Below are 11,714 nucleotides of genomic sequence, written 5' to 3' on the forward strand. Positions count from 1 at the left end.
AGATTGCAGGAAAAAATGTCAAAGAGGTTGAGATGGGACATGGTACGTTATGTAGGAGTTTCCTGCCTTCACTGGGATTTATATGAGCCAAGCAGGCAGGATGCAAGGAGTCGGCAGCATTGCACAGCTCCTGTGTCTGGCCGTGGTGGCTACCACCAGCAAGAGGGCAAATGTGTGAGAGTGAAAACGTCTAATCTATTAAATGTTCCCCATGAAAGGGCTCCTACAGTCCTACCAGTTACTCTGGGGAAATGTCTACAGTTTAAAGTCATCCATCCCCTCTCAATACTCACCTTTATCCTGTGTATAGGTGATCTGTGATCTGCCTTTCACTTAGTGACTAGTACTCCTCTTCCTGGTGCTAGCCCAAATCTTAGTCTTCCTCATCAGATTTTGCGCCTTTCTGGTAGCTGAAGGATTACTACTCCTCTTTCTTCAGTTATCACTTAAGTCAGACACATCTCTGCATGACTCACAGACCGAAAGCACAAGTTCCCAGGCATTTTCTTTCCTCTTTCCTACACTCTGTTCCATTTATCAGTTATTTCCTCAAAAAACAAAAGTGCAAAACCGCTCAGAAAATTTGAGTTTTAACATTGGAGAAATACAACGTTAACAGGCTGCTCCACAATGTCATGTTTCTGAACGTGGAGCTGTCTCAATCCTTTTTAGAGCTTTGTCATATTGCAAATATACATTGTGATCATACCAAACTATTATGCTCAGCTGTTCTCACTGTCCTACTGTCTGTCTCTGAGGCACATTTTTTGGCTCTGGGATTTTTCCCTTATAACAGTTTGCTGAGTTGACTCCAACATAGGTTCTCCATGCTCCAGCTCTCTGGTTCTCTTCCACTGATGGGCATAAATTCTCCCAAACCAGTATCCTGCAAATGGCATTAATAGACACCTCAATCAGCTTTCTTCATTCTTTATGACAACTTGAAGAAGGACCAATTTAAATCCTCCTTGCTGGAAACTTTTGTCCCAACCTTATGGTTGCATTCTCATTATCACTGATAACTCCTATCTGAAAATTCACAATAATTCTTCCAGTGGCAGTTTCACATTTTGCTAATTAGAGCCTCAAGAACAGACCTGAAAAGGGAATTTTTTAATCAACAAAAAACCCCCTGCAGAGCTGAACAAAGCCCAGTGTATTTCTGACACTGGGCAAGAAGGTCACTTGAACCAGTTTAATTTCAGTTGCATTGTATTCTTGGCAATTCGACCTGAATTTATTTTGACAAACAAATCTTGTGAGTAGTCTTCCCACACATTGAATGCATCTGTGGTGTTCCCTTCCTCCAACAGTTCCATAATACTAAGACAATTCAGTATGCACAGCAAAATTCCTCCTGTTATGATAAAGTGATGGAAATTAGATTTTTGCTATAGCAATTGAGTTTAGCATTCTTTTCCCCCTTTGGAAGATAAATTTATCTATCATGTTTCTTTCTTCAGCACCTAGGTCTGTGGCATCCAAATGTAGTAGAAAAGTAATATAGCCACAGCCCAGAACAAGAACTTCATTTTAATATTCCCTTGTTCTGAGGCAGAGGAATATGCAGTTGTGCTGTTCCATTACTGCAAAAGCAGAGTAATGCCTCTCCTCCCTTATAGTGGGATCCATCTTACTTAACTTTAGATGCCCACAGCTGAGCTAGTCCTGGGCTACTTCTGTAGTCAGTATCTCATCAACAAAGTCAATGGAGATGCAATTCCCCTAATCCAGTTTATTTTACCTGTATCAAGGTAGGGTAAACCATGTCGTAGGCTCTACTGATCCTGTTGATCAGAGTCCTCTGGCTACAATGGGAACATGCCCAAAGTAGACTCCCTACCCTGTAGGTATTCATGCTGGATCTGATGTATCCCACTGCCACATTGTGCTCTCTCTGGACAGTATTTGACTCCATTTCTCCATTTGCTCATTCTGACAGTTCCCATATAGATGACAATAAGCCAGAATCTTGGGGCTGTTCTTTCATATTGTTGCTACCACAATGCTTTAGTCCAGTTCCTCTCTGGTACTTGGCTATTGCCTTTGATCATGGAACCTCTCGTTGAAGTCTACCTACATAAGTTTTTCCTGATTCCAAAACTCAAGAGTTTGGGACAAGCAATGAAAGACTGGACTACGTCTGTCAAAGACCAGAGAGGCATTTTTGAGGAGTAAGATATAGCCTCCAGGGCTCCAATCAGGCCTGCACAAGTACTAGGCTTGGCAGCTAGCTGATGTTCTGAGTTGGAGTAGCTCCTTTACTGCTGCCCCCACCCTATGGTCAGGTCAGTGCAGCTCTGGGGTATCCCACTGTAAATCATGAAAAGATGTGGGTTGGAAACAACCTCTCCCTGGGAGGCAAAGGACACCTTCGGGTGCTGATTTGGCCACTGCTTTCGGCCTTCAGAGAAATGATGTTCAATACAGGTTGGTCCCTCAGGTAAAGTGAGACAGGTCAGGCTTGATGGCCTCTTGTATGTGTGTTAATATCCAACACACAATACCCAAATATTCCTAGCATCCTCCCTCACACCTGAGTCCTCCCAGGGAGCAAGGGCAGCTTTTGGAGACTCCTCATTAGGTCACCGGCCTTGGGAGCTGAAATCTCCCCTCCCCCACCTTTGTACACAACTGTTCCTCATTTACATAAATTATCTCTATTCAATTAACTGTCCAGATGTCCGAATTGTGCCACCAATGATCTGTGAATGAATTAAAAATGGAATATAATTTAATAATAACTGATTAGAAGGAGATTAGTTGTTATATAAAAAGCAAAAACCAAGAGACAGCTAGTTGCCCTTAATCCGAGCCAATCCACAGTAATTATAGAAATACAGTCTCGCTTGCTCTCCTTCCCATTTCTCTTCTTCTCCCCCCACATTTTCTCTCTTTCTCCTTTTCCCTTTTCCCTCTGTCCTTTCTTTCCTCTCTCTCTCTCTCTCTCTCTTTCTCTCTCTCTCCCCCCTTTTCCTTTTTTGTTTCTTGGTCTCCATCCCTCCTGTGCCTTCTCTCCACTTTCTCCTCCTGATTATAACTACCTACGTCAACAGAGTCAAAGCCCCTCCGGCTGCTGATACACCCGTGTAGCTGGGGATGTCCTGGCAGGTCCAACCAGCAATAGCTTTCAGCTGCATTAACATCCTGCCTTTCAAGCCATGTTAATGATGATGTCTTTATGCTCTCACTTTTCTGTTAAACATTTCTAAAATCACTGCTTTTTCCTTAGGTTCCTAAGGCAGGCTCTTTAAAGGTTTCCCTCTTGTCTTTTGAAGTCGTGCAGAGCAATTTCTACACTGTCCTGGGTGTTTTAAAATCATATGCAGCACAGAGGCTCTGCTCGTTCTCTTGCACCAGGAAGAACCAGCAGCAAGTCCCTGAGCCCCTGTGGTGTGTCTTCTGAAAAAGAGCACCCAGACTTTTCCAGGAAATTTGCCATGGGTTTTTTTCAGTGCTGTTTTCTCCTCTCACAAGCATACAGCCAAAATACCCCCGAGCCAGGCTGAGATAGTGCCAAACTTAGTTTTGGAGGCAGAAAAAACTGGAGAGAAAAATACAGCACCTTGTTACCTGAATGCTCCATGGGGATACCCCACCTTTTCTAACAGAGCTCCCTCCCTCCTAGCTGCCACCCACCTATGTCAGCTGGGACTTCTGGTGCAAACCTCCACCACTCCCTGTGATTTGCAATGCTATGAAGCTGAATAACTAAAAACTATTATTAGTTTATTTTTATTCCTCTTGTAAATTAAAACAAGAAAAAAAATAATTTGCTGATGTTAGTGGACAATTGATTTCAGGTAATTTCATAACATGATTTGGAAACTATCAGCCAGTAACAACCTAAGTCAGATTTACCCACTAGTTCAACATGGGGCTTGCAGACGTGGACAGTGATGATTAGGGATATTGCTTACAGACACACTCTTACAAGAAAAATGAAGCTGAAAACAGACATATTCGCTGTCATAGACTCATCTCCCTGTACTAAGATACCAGATATTTAAAACCTCCAATGTCTTGGCTTGCTATGTGAATGCAGTCTTTCTGAATTAAAAGCTCTGCTCTCCCTTCATACATCACCCTTAAGAGCAGTGCTCACAGCAGCCCTTTTTTCCTCTTCTAAGCACTAAACCATCTGCAGTTGTTTGGCTCTACCAAGGTGGAGCAGAAATCAGAGAGACTGAAGGTCTAAGACCCAGAGAGCAAACCTACATGATGTAATACTACACAGACCATTTTGATGAGCTCACTGATAACACTGTGATGGTAGCTGGTAGTTATTTTACCCTTTAATGCACCTTTTATTTCATTAAAATAGAAGGGTATTTGTAGACATAAAGGATGTAGTTAACGCTACAGCTTCAGCAAGAACCAGCAAATGTTTCCCAAAATAAGTTTTGAGAATGTTAGCATCAAAAAACCCAACCATTTCAAAAGCAGTAGAAATTAATTACTACAAAATGTGTACAGTTTTGAATACCCAATCATTCAACCCCTTTCATTAGCACAAATTAAAATGTGAAGATTTATTTCATCATTCTAGTAACATGCTGTTTGGGTCAACTTCTTGTTTTTTCTGTGGAAACACCATCCTGACCTTCAAAAATATTTATGAAGGTTTATTCTGGTAAACTAGTTTGTGTAAGTGCTGGAAGCACACAGTATTTTTTCCCTGTTTAGTTGGTCACTCCAGAATGGACCGCGAGTTCCAAAGGAATCTGATCAAGAGCTAATTAAGGTAACATGTCTGATTTACAGGTCACTGCAGCTAAAATTGTTCATTAACTGTAATTTCTGTGTTGTTGCTACATGTTACGATGCTGCCTTGCAGCTCACTATATTTGTGCTTTTCACTAAGACCTCTAAGAATCGTGAGAGTACAAGAAAATTCCAGCTTTTATTAAAAAGCTCTGCTGGTGCAAAAGGTTTTGACAATACCAACTGGAGCCATTTCAATGCAGAAAAAACTGAAAGAAGTTTAATACATTATTGAAAGCCTTTTAGAATTTTCAACCTAATGTATTTATTTTTTATGGACTTAATTCAAAAACTTTGTACTCTTGGGCTTCTGCAGTGAGCATTTTTATATTTTGATAATTAAAATGTTATCACTCTGTGGCTAGAAGACGCATTCAGCAGACTTTGAAGACTTTTTACATATGATTTGACTTTGATAGTCTTATTTTTTTGAGTAACATTTTACTCACAAGTAGTTAAATTGGCTTCTATGAGTATTATTCAATATGATAATATGAGGAGAGGTAGCAAATCTGTCCCCTAGGTTGATGCAAGACAAGCCATAGTTACTGAAGGTATATTAATGATTTCTGGTTTGAAAAAAGTGTTTTGTTCTGTTTTATAAATCCATCTCTGAAGCCCACATGAAAACATTTTGCACTTTGGTATTTCTGTTGCAGAGATTCAGAGTTAAAGGGATTACTGAAATGCTTTTTTACTGTTAATTTTCCCAGGTTTAGATTTATGTTAGAGGATGTGTCAGCTGGAAGCATGATCAAACCCTTAACACACGTTACCTTTTTATTCTCCCTCTTTTTGCACTATTTCCGTCAGGGGTTTGGTATCTGCTTTTCTAGTGGTCATTATCCTCTGGAGCAGCCTTACTTTAAAGCTGGTTTTCTTGATGATTGTTATGGAGATCTTCAGGAAAAGGATGTGCATTTACAACCAACCTAAGAACAAATTGCAATGTTTAGTTTCATCTTTTAGTCTGGGTTTTGTTAGGGGTCTGAAAACAAAGGGCAGTGCCATGGCATGAGCAGAGGGACCAGGAGCACTGCAGCCCAGTCCTCCTAAAATAATCAGATGGCAGTGGGTTTTATCACACCAAAGTGTGATAAAAGTGACTTCTCCAGACCACCCCATGTGCAGGATCTTCTCCAGCTGATACTCTTGCATGCCACCTGTGAGGGGCAGTGGCACCACCCTGTGCCATTGGCTTTTCCCAGCCTCATCCCTGGGCAGCAAGCACTGCTTTCTTTCCAGGGCCTGTAAACACCACAGTTCAGTTCAGAGTGCTTCCTTATCTCTTTAACCTGTTCACATCTAACAAATGTGCATGGCTCATTTCCCTAGGCTCCATCTCTGCAAGGCAAACCAAGCCCCTGGCAGGTGGCTGAGAGTCAGCTTTGTCCGTGATGTACCACACAAAACCAGCAGCACTGGCAGAGGCTTCTCCCATTCCAGACTGTCAAAATGCTCTTTAAAGTCACCTAAGTTCAACTGTAAAGTGCCTGGGGAGTGAGACTATGGCATTTTCAGGACTCTGTGCTGATCTGAAGGTGGGCTCCTCAGCTCCACACAAAGATGAAGGCAGAGACGTGTTGCTAAGCAGAGGCTATTTTGCAACAGAACAGGACAAGTCTTCCAACAAAATGGGATGAATACTGGAAAATATGCAAGGATGCAAGATGAGAAAGAGGCCCAGGAGAGTTCACAAACAATGGACCTATCCCAAGAAACCCACAGCTGGGATACACATGAGATATCACAGCTACTAATACAGACTCCGAGGAAACAAAGGGCACCCTGGGCTCATTTTGCTTCCTCTGTCCTTTGGTTCACCAAGGGGGAAGCAAAAGGATGATGGGATTCCAGTGGTTCAAACCAAAGTGGTGTAAGCGACACCTGCTGGCAGATGCCTGGCCACCAGAGCACAGTCTTCCTCCTTGCTGTGGGAGCAAGGGTGGCGTGGGATCACCACGGGTCACACTGAGCCTCCACACAGCCCCAGACTCATAGAGTACCCTGAGTTGGAAGGGACCCACAAGGATCACCACAGTCCAACTCCTGGGTTGGGAATGTCATCTGTTTAGATCCAACTAGGGTTTCCCAGAGAGGGAACCTTTTGCCTCCATCCCTTCACCCTGATTCCCCATTACTGCATTCAGTGGTGGCTCCATGGATTTTTTTTAGACATTTCATGACTCTGACTGCCCTGCAGTTAGGTTATTAATTCATTAGGGCACACCGGGAGGCACTAAAAACGAGGACTGAAGACTTGGCACCTCCACTGTAGATGTTTGGGGCAATTTCTTTGGCTTAGCTCTTCTCTGGAGCAAGGATGCATCAGCAGCTGGAGAGTGTTGGGAGTGGGGGCTCGAACCACATTATCTTGCAATCCTGTTTCATCTGCAAGGACACCCCAGAGAGCAGCAACTGAGGTGACTGGAATTTGCATCTGGAGGGCACCCTGGATCCAAAAGCCACATTCAGTGTAGACAGACTCATTAGTCACCAATCCTGACCTGAGCCAAGACTGCAAGGTTTGTCTGTGGGGGAGTATGTATTTTAGAAGGTCTAAGTGGGAAAGACCATTCCTCAGGTAAACAGTTTTAATGCTGGAATATTAGACATGGCTGTAAATCAGATTCTCTCATACTGTGGGAAATTCTAGTATTTTAAAGCATTTTCTCTCCATGGAGAACTAACGTTGTAATTTTAAAATGCTGTTCTTGCAACTGATTCTTTTCTTTTAACTAGTCTTACAGGTCATCAGCAACAGTTGACAGCAAACAATGCCTGCACTATACAGACACTGTGATTGACAATGGAGGTAGTGATTCCTATTTTGTATTTTTAAATCATTAAGGTCATCAGAAACTTCATGGCACATGAAATATTTCACACTCTTGGCAGCATGAAGATTCTCTGCTGTGTTATAACAAAAGGATTTACCATTAATTTAGTATTTACTCAGTACTATGTAGCAAATGTACTTAACAGTTTGAAAATAAAAATGAAAATAGATTTAAACAATTTTTCATGCTATAATGTGATAGTAGTAGAATAATATAAAATGAAAATGCATAAATTAACATAAGAAAATATATTTCAGAACAATTTTGTAAAACAAACCGTTTCAAAATATATTGCTCTAGGGATTTCTGTAAGCAACTATATATTTTTCTGTCAAAAGCCCAAATACTTCCATCCAAAGAGGTTTTTTTTCAACAAGAAGCTGTTTTAAAAATGTCTTGCCTACTCTACTAATTATCCTCACTGTGAAAAATTCAGGCCTTATATTAATACTTATATTTAATTAAATTAATTATGAATTAGTTAGCTTGACCTTCTAGTGCTAAATCCTGTTATGCCTTTGTCTAACAAATTAAAGAACCTTCCATCCTTTGAAAGTGTCTCTCCTAACTGCTTTCAGAGGGTGACCGAGCCACCTTTGGATTTTCCCTTCTGAAGCTGAATAGATCAAGCTTCTTAATTCTCACTGTATGACAGGTTTTCCAGCTCATGGGTTGTTCATGAAGCTCTTATCTGAATAATTTCCAATTCTTTGGTGTTTTGGTTTTTTAAAAATGTAGATACCAGAAGTGGATACAGTATGAATCTGTTATGGTCTTGAGCTGCCAAGACCATCCTCATCCTGCTAGGTAGTATTTTCTTGCCGATAGATCCAGAAATGGCATAGCTCTGATAGAGCAGATTACACCAAAAATCCATGCTTAGTTTTTATTATGTTACATCTCCTCCATCCTCCTCAGAGCCACTGCTTCCCATGACAGCAGCGTGTGACCTTCATTTTCTGTTCTGAGATATACAGTCTTGCATTTGGCTATATTAAAATCACATATTGTTCAAATGAGCAGAGCCTGCCAAGTGATCCAGATTGCTCAGTATAACTGACCTACTCCCATCATTATTTATCACTCCACCAATTTTTATGTCAACTAGAAATCATTACCGGCATTGATTCCATATTTTCTTCTGAGTCACCACAAAGATATTGCACGGTATGGACCAAGAACTGATCTCTAGACAGCACATCTTCAAAATTTCTCAGGCAGTGGATGATTCCCCAGTGAATTTGTCAGAACCACTAATTAGTCAGCTTTTAATTCATTTAACATGTGTAATTCCGATTCCACCTCAAGCTAATTTTTTACCAAGAAAGTGACGGGGTGCCAAGTGAAGTGCTAGCCCGGCACCCAAACGCACTGTGACAGCGGCGGCCTCCACACTGCTCTATTTTTCCCTCCCCCGCAAACCAAGTCACACTCCAAATGACGTTCCCCATTGAGCACCCATCCCCCGGAATTATTGGAGTCGTGGATTTGGGCGCTTCATACCGCGCCGTGCGAAGCGGCCCCCGGAGCTGGCGCGGCTCCGCCGGGCTCGGCCGGGACTGCCCCCGCGGGAAGGCGCTGGCCCGGGGCGGCGGGAGCCCGGCTGCGCGGGGCGGCCCCGGGCCACCGGGGGTCCCCGTGCCTGGGAGCCCTCCGCGGCCGGCGGCGGAGCTGCCGCCTGTAATTAGCGGCATTAGCGGAAGGAAAGTTGCCTGCTCTGATCTCCCATCCCGAGGCCACAAGGTCCCCGGGTTCCTCCATCCCTCCCCAGCCCTTCCCTTTCCTTTGCTCATTGCTCTATTGCAGGCCAGGGCGGCCGCCCCCTTTTCCCCTTCCCTCCCCGCCAGCCGGGGGAGGCTCGCGCTTGTATTTACCAGCAAATGATTAATTGTTGCTCGGCGCGGGCTGCTAATGCTGCTAATCCGGGCGGCTGCGTGTTCGGCCGCTCGCCCGGTGCCAGGCCCCGCGGGCGGAGGGGGCGCAGCGCCGCGGCGGGCGGGGGCCGGGCTGCGCCCCCGCCTGTAATTACTGCCCAGACAAATCTCTGCAAACAGAGGAGCGGGGAAATCTCTGCCCATATTGCAAGGGGCTGCGGCCCCCACCCGCGGAATAATTTTGAGACTCAAATCCCAGCAAAGACCTGCTACAAATTGCTGCAAATTAAGCTGATTTTGCCCCGAATGAGGGATTTTCTGCTGCAGATCAGCCCTTCCCGGAGCTGATGAGGTGGGGATTAGAGAAGGGACTGAAATCAAAGGGACAGGATGGTGCGGGAGGGGGGAGCCCGAGAGGGGAGCCCAGCAGTGAAAGTCCTGGAGCATTAACACTTATTGATTTCTACTTTGCTGACATTTTATTCTATTACCAAGTTTACGATTAGCCTAAACTAGGATCCGTGACAGCCGAGGCAGGGTGCGGAGCCCCCGAGGGGTGAGGGGCACTCACTTCCTGGGTTTGCACCCCGCCAGCCCCGCAAGCATCTGCTCTGAGTAAATGCCACCTTCCAGAGGCTGCCCCAGCTCCTGGCACTGGAAGGGTCCTGAGGTGAATTGAGTTTGCAATGCTGGGCAGGCTGGACTCTCTTTTTGCTCACCAAGAAGATGCTGGTGATTTTGAGGAGATGGAGCTTTCTCCAAATTCTGTATCCTTATAAACACCCAAGTCTTTAATATTACATTTGATGGGGATAGTCAGCTCACCCCCTTTTCAACATCCCTCTGTCCATCTCTCCATCCCTTCTTCTCTCCCTCTCCCTTCCCTCTGGATCCTCATTTCCATCTGTTTAAACAGCAACAGCAATGTATGTTGCAGGTATTTCAAATTGCACCATTAAAGATTTTATGTTGTGGATGTTAAAATTAAAAAGATATATGTGCAAATAGTCACTATGAATTTAATCAACTTGATTTAATACTAATAGGAAACAGCAAATGGAATTTATGACTCAAAAAGAAGTGAATTTTTTAAATAAATACAAGTACTTTGTGAAAAACAGAAAAAAAATCCCAATCTGAAGAGTTTATTAGAGTCTAATCCCCCAACAACAACCGAAACCGGGGCTGCCCACCCAATAATCCTGGCTGCCATTAAAATATTAAAGATAAATCTAATCGTCTCTTTATCCAAAATAAGCGACTTTTATGTGGAGAGAAAATGTCTAACCCTTTGGGAAGAGAATTACTCCTAATGCATCAAATGGAATTCAGTCAGGATGGCAAAACTAGGTTTAAAAGCAAATGAGATGGTAATAGAGATAAAGGCCAGTATAACAAATTAAAAATACTCATTTACACGAATTAAAATCACTCCTAAAAGGGTTCTGAATAAGGAGGCCACTGGATGGTCTTGGTCCTTCTTGGTATGCATGGGTTTATGCAGCCCCTCAGGAGACAGGGCAAGGCAGGATGTGGTGCTGAGTATCTGTGGGGGAGAAGTTCTGTTCCTGACCCCATCTGTCTGAGGCAGTTTTTACCCATGTCCTGCAACAGCCCCAAACCCGTGTGCGGTGTGAGTTACACCAGTCCACAGCCTCCAAACAATTGCTTCTGGCCCCAGCATTCTTTCCGCAGCTGATGCCATGTGCCCAGGATGTCTCTATGAATTCCCCTGTGCTCCAGGGTTTGTAACACAGTGTGGCAGCTCGCAGTGACACCAAGTTCATGCTGGGCATGACAAGGTGCCCAGCCTGGGATTTGGGTGATGTCTGTCCATGGGAACACTCTGTTGAGGATGACAGTTCCCAGGGACCTCACCCAGCTGGGGCAAAATCACCTCAGGGACCTGGAAACTGAGCTTGCTGCATGCCAGGAGGAGCTGCACCTGAGTGGTGGTTGAGCACAGCACCCTGCGCCGAGGTCTGGGAGCTGTGAGTTTCCTCTCCTTTCCTACTACCTGAGGAGCTTAAAGGGAGTGGGGCAAGGCAGAGAGGAGACCCATCTGCACTGCTGCCTTCTCAAGCCCTGTGCCTGGACAGACCCAGTGTCCCAGTCACAGCACCCCTTCCCTTCCCTTCCCTTCCCTTCCCTTCCCTTCCCTTCCCTTCCCTTCCCTTCCCTTCCCTTCCCTTCCCTTCCCTTCCCTTCCCTTCCCTTCCCTTCCCTTCCCTTCCCT

General features: G+C 44.2%; 1 long non-coding RNA gene across 1 annotated transcript; it reads right to left on the reverse strand.

The window, feature by feature from the left end:
• Positions 1–576: 576 nt before the first annotated feature.
• On the reverse strand, positions 577–9,562 carry LOC138110826 (uncharacterized). The gene is made up of 3 exons (XR_011151093.1): positions 9,479–9,562; positions 5,541–5,696; positions 577–886 (listed from the first exon to the last, which is right to left on the reverse strand). It is a non-coding gene; the product is annotated as an uncharacterized lncRNA (long non-coding RNA).
• Between the last annotated feature and the right edge of the window lie 2,152 nt (positions 9,563–11,714).

Source organism: Aphelocoma coerulescens, chromosome 5 (genome assembly GCF_041296385.1).
Source record: "Aphelocoma coerulescens isolate FSJ_1873_10779 chromosome 5, UR_Acoe_1.0, whole genome shotgun sequence".
NCBI classification, from domain to species: domain Eukaryota; kingdom Metazoa; phylum Chordata; class Aves; order Passeriformes; family Corvidae; genus Aphelocoma; species Aphelocoma coerulescens.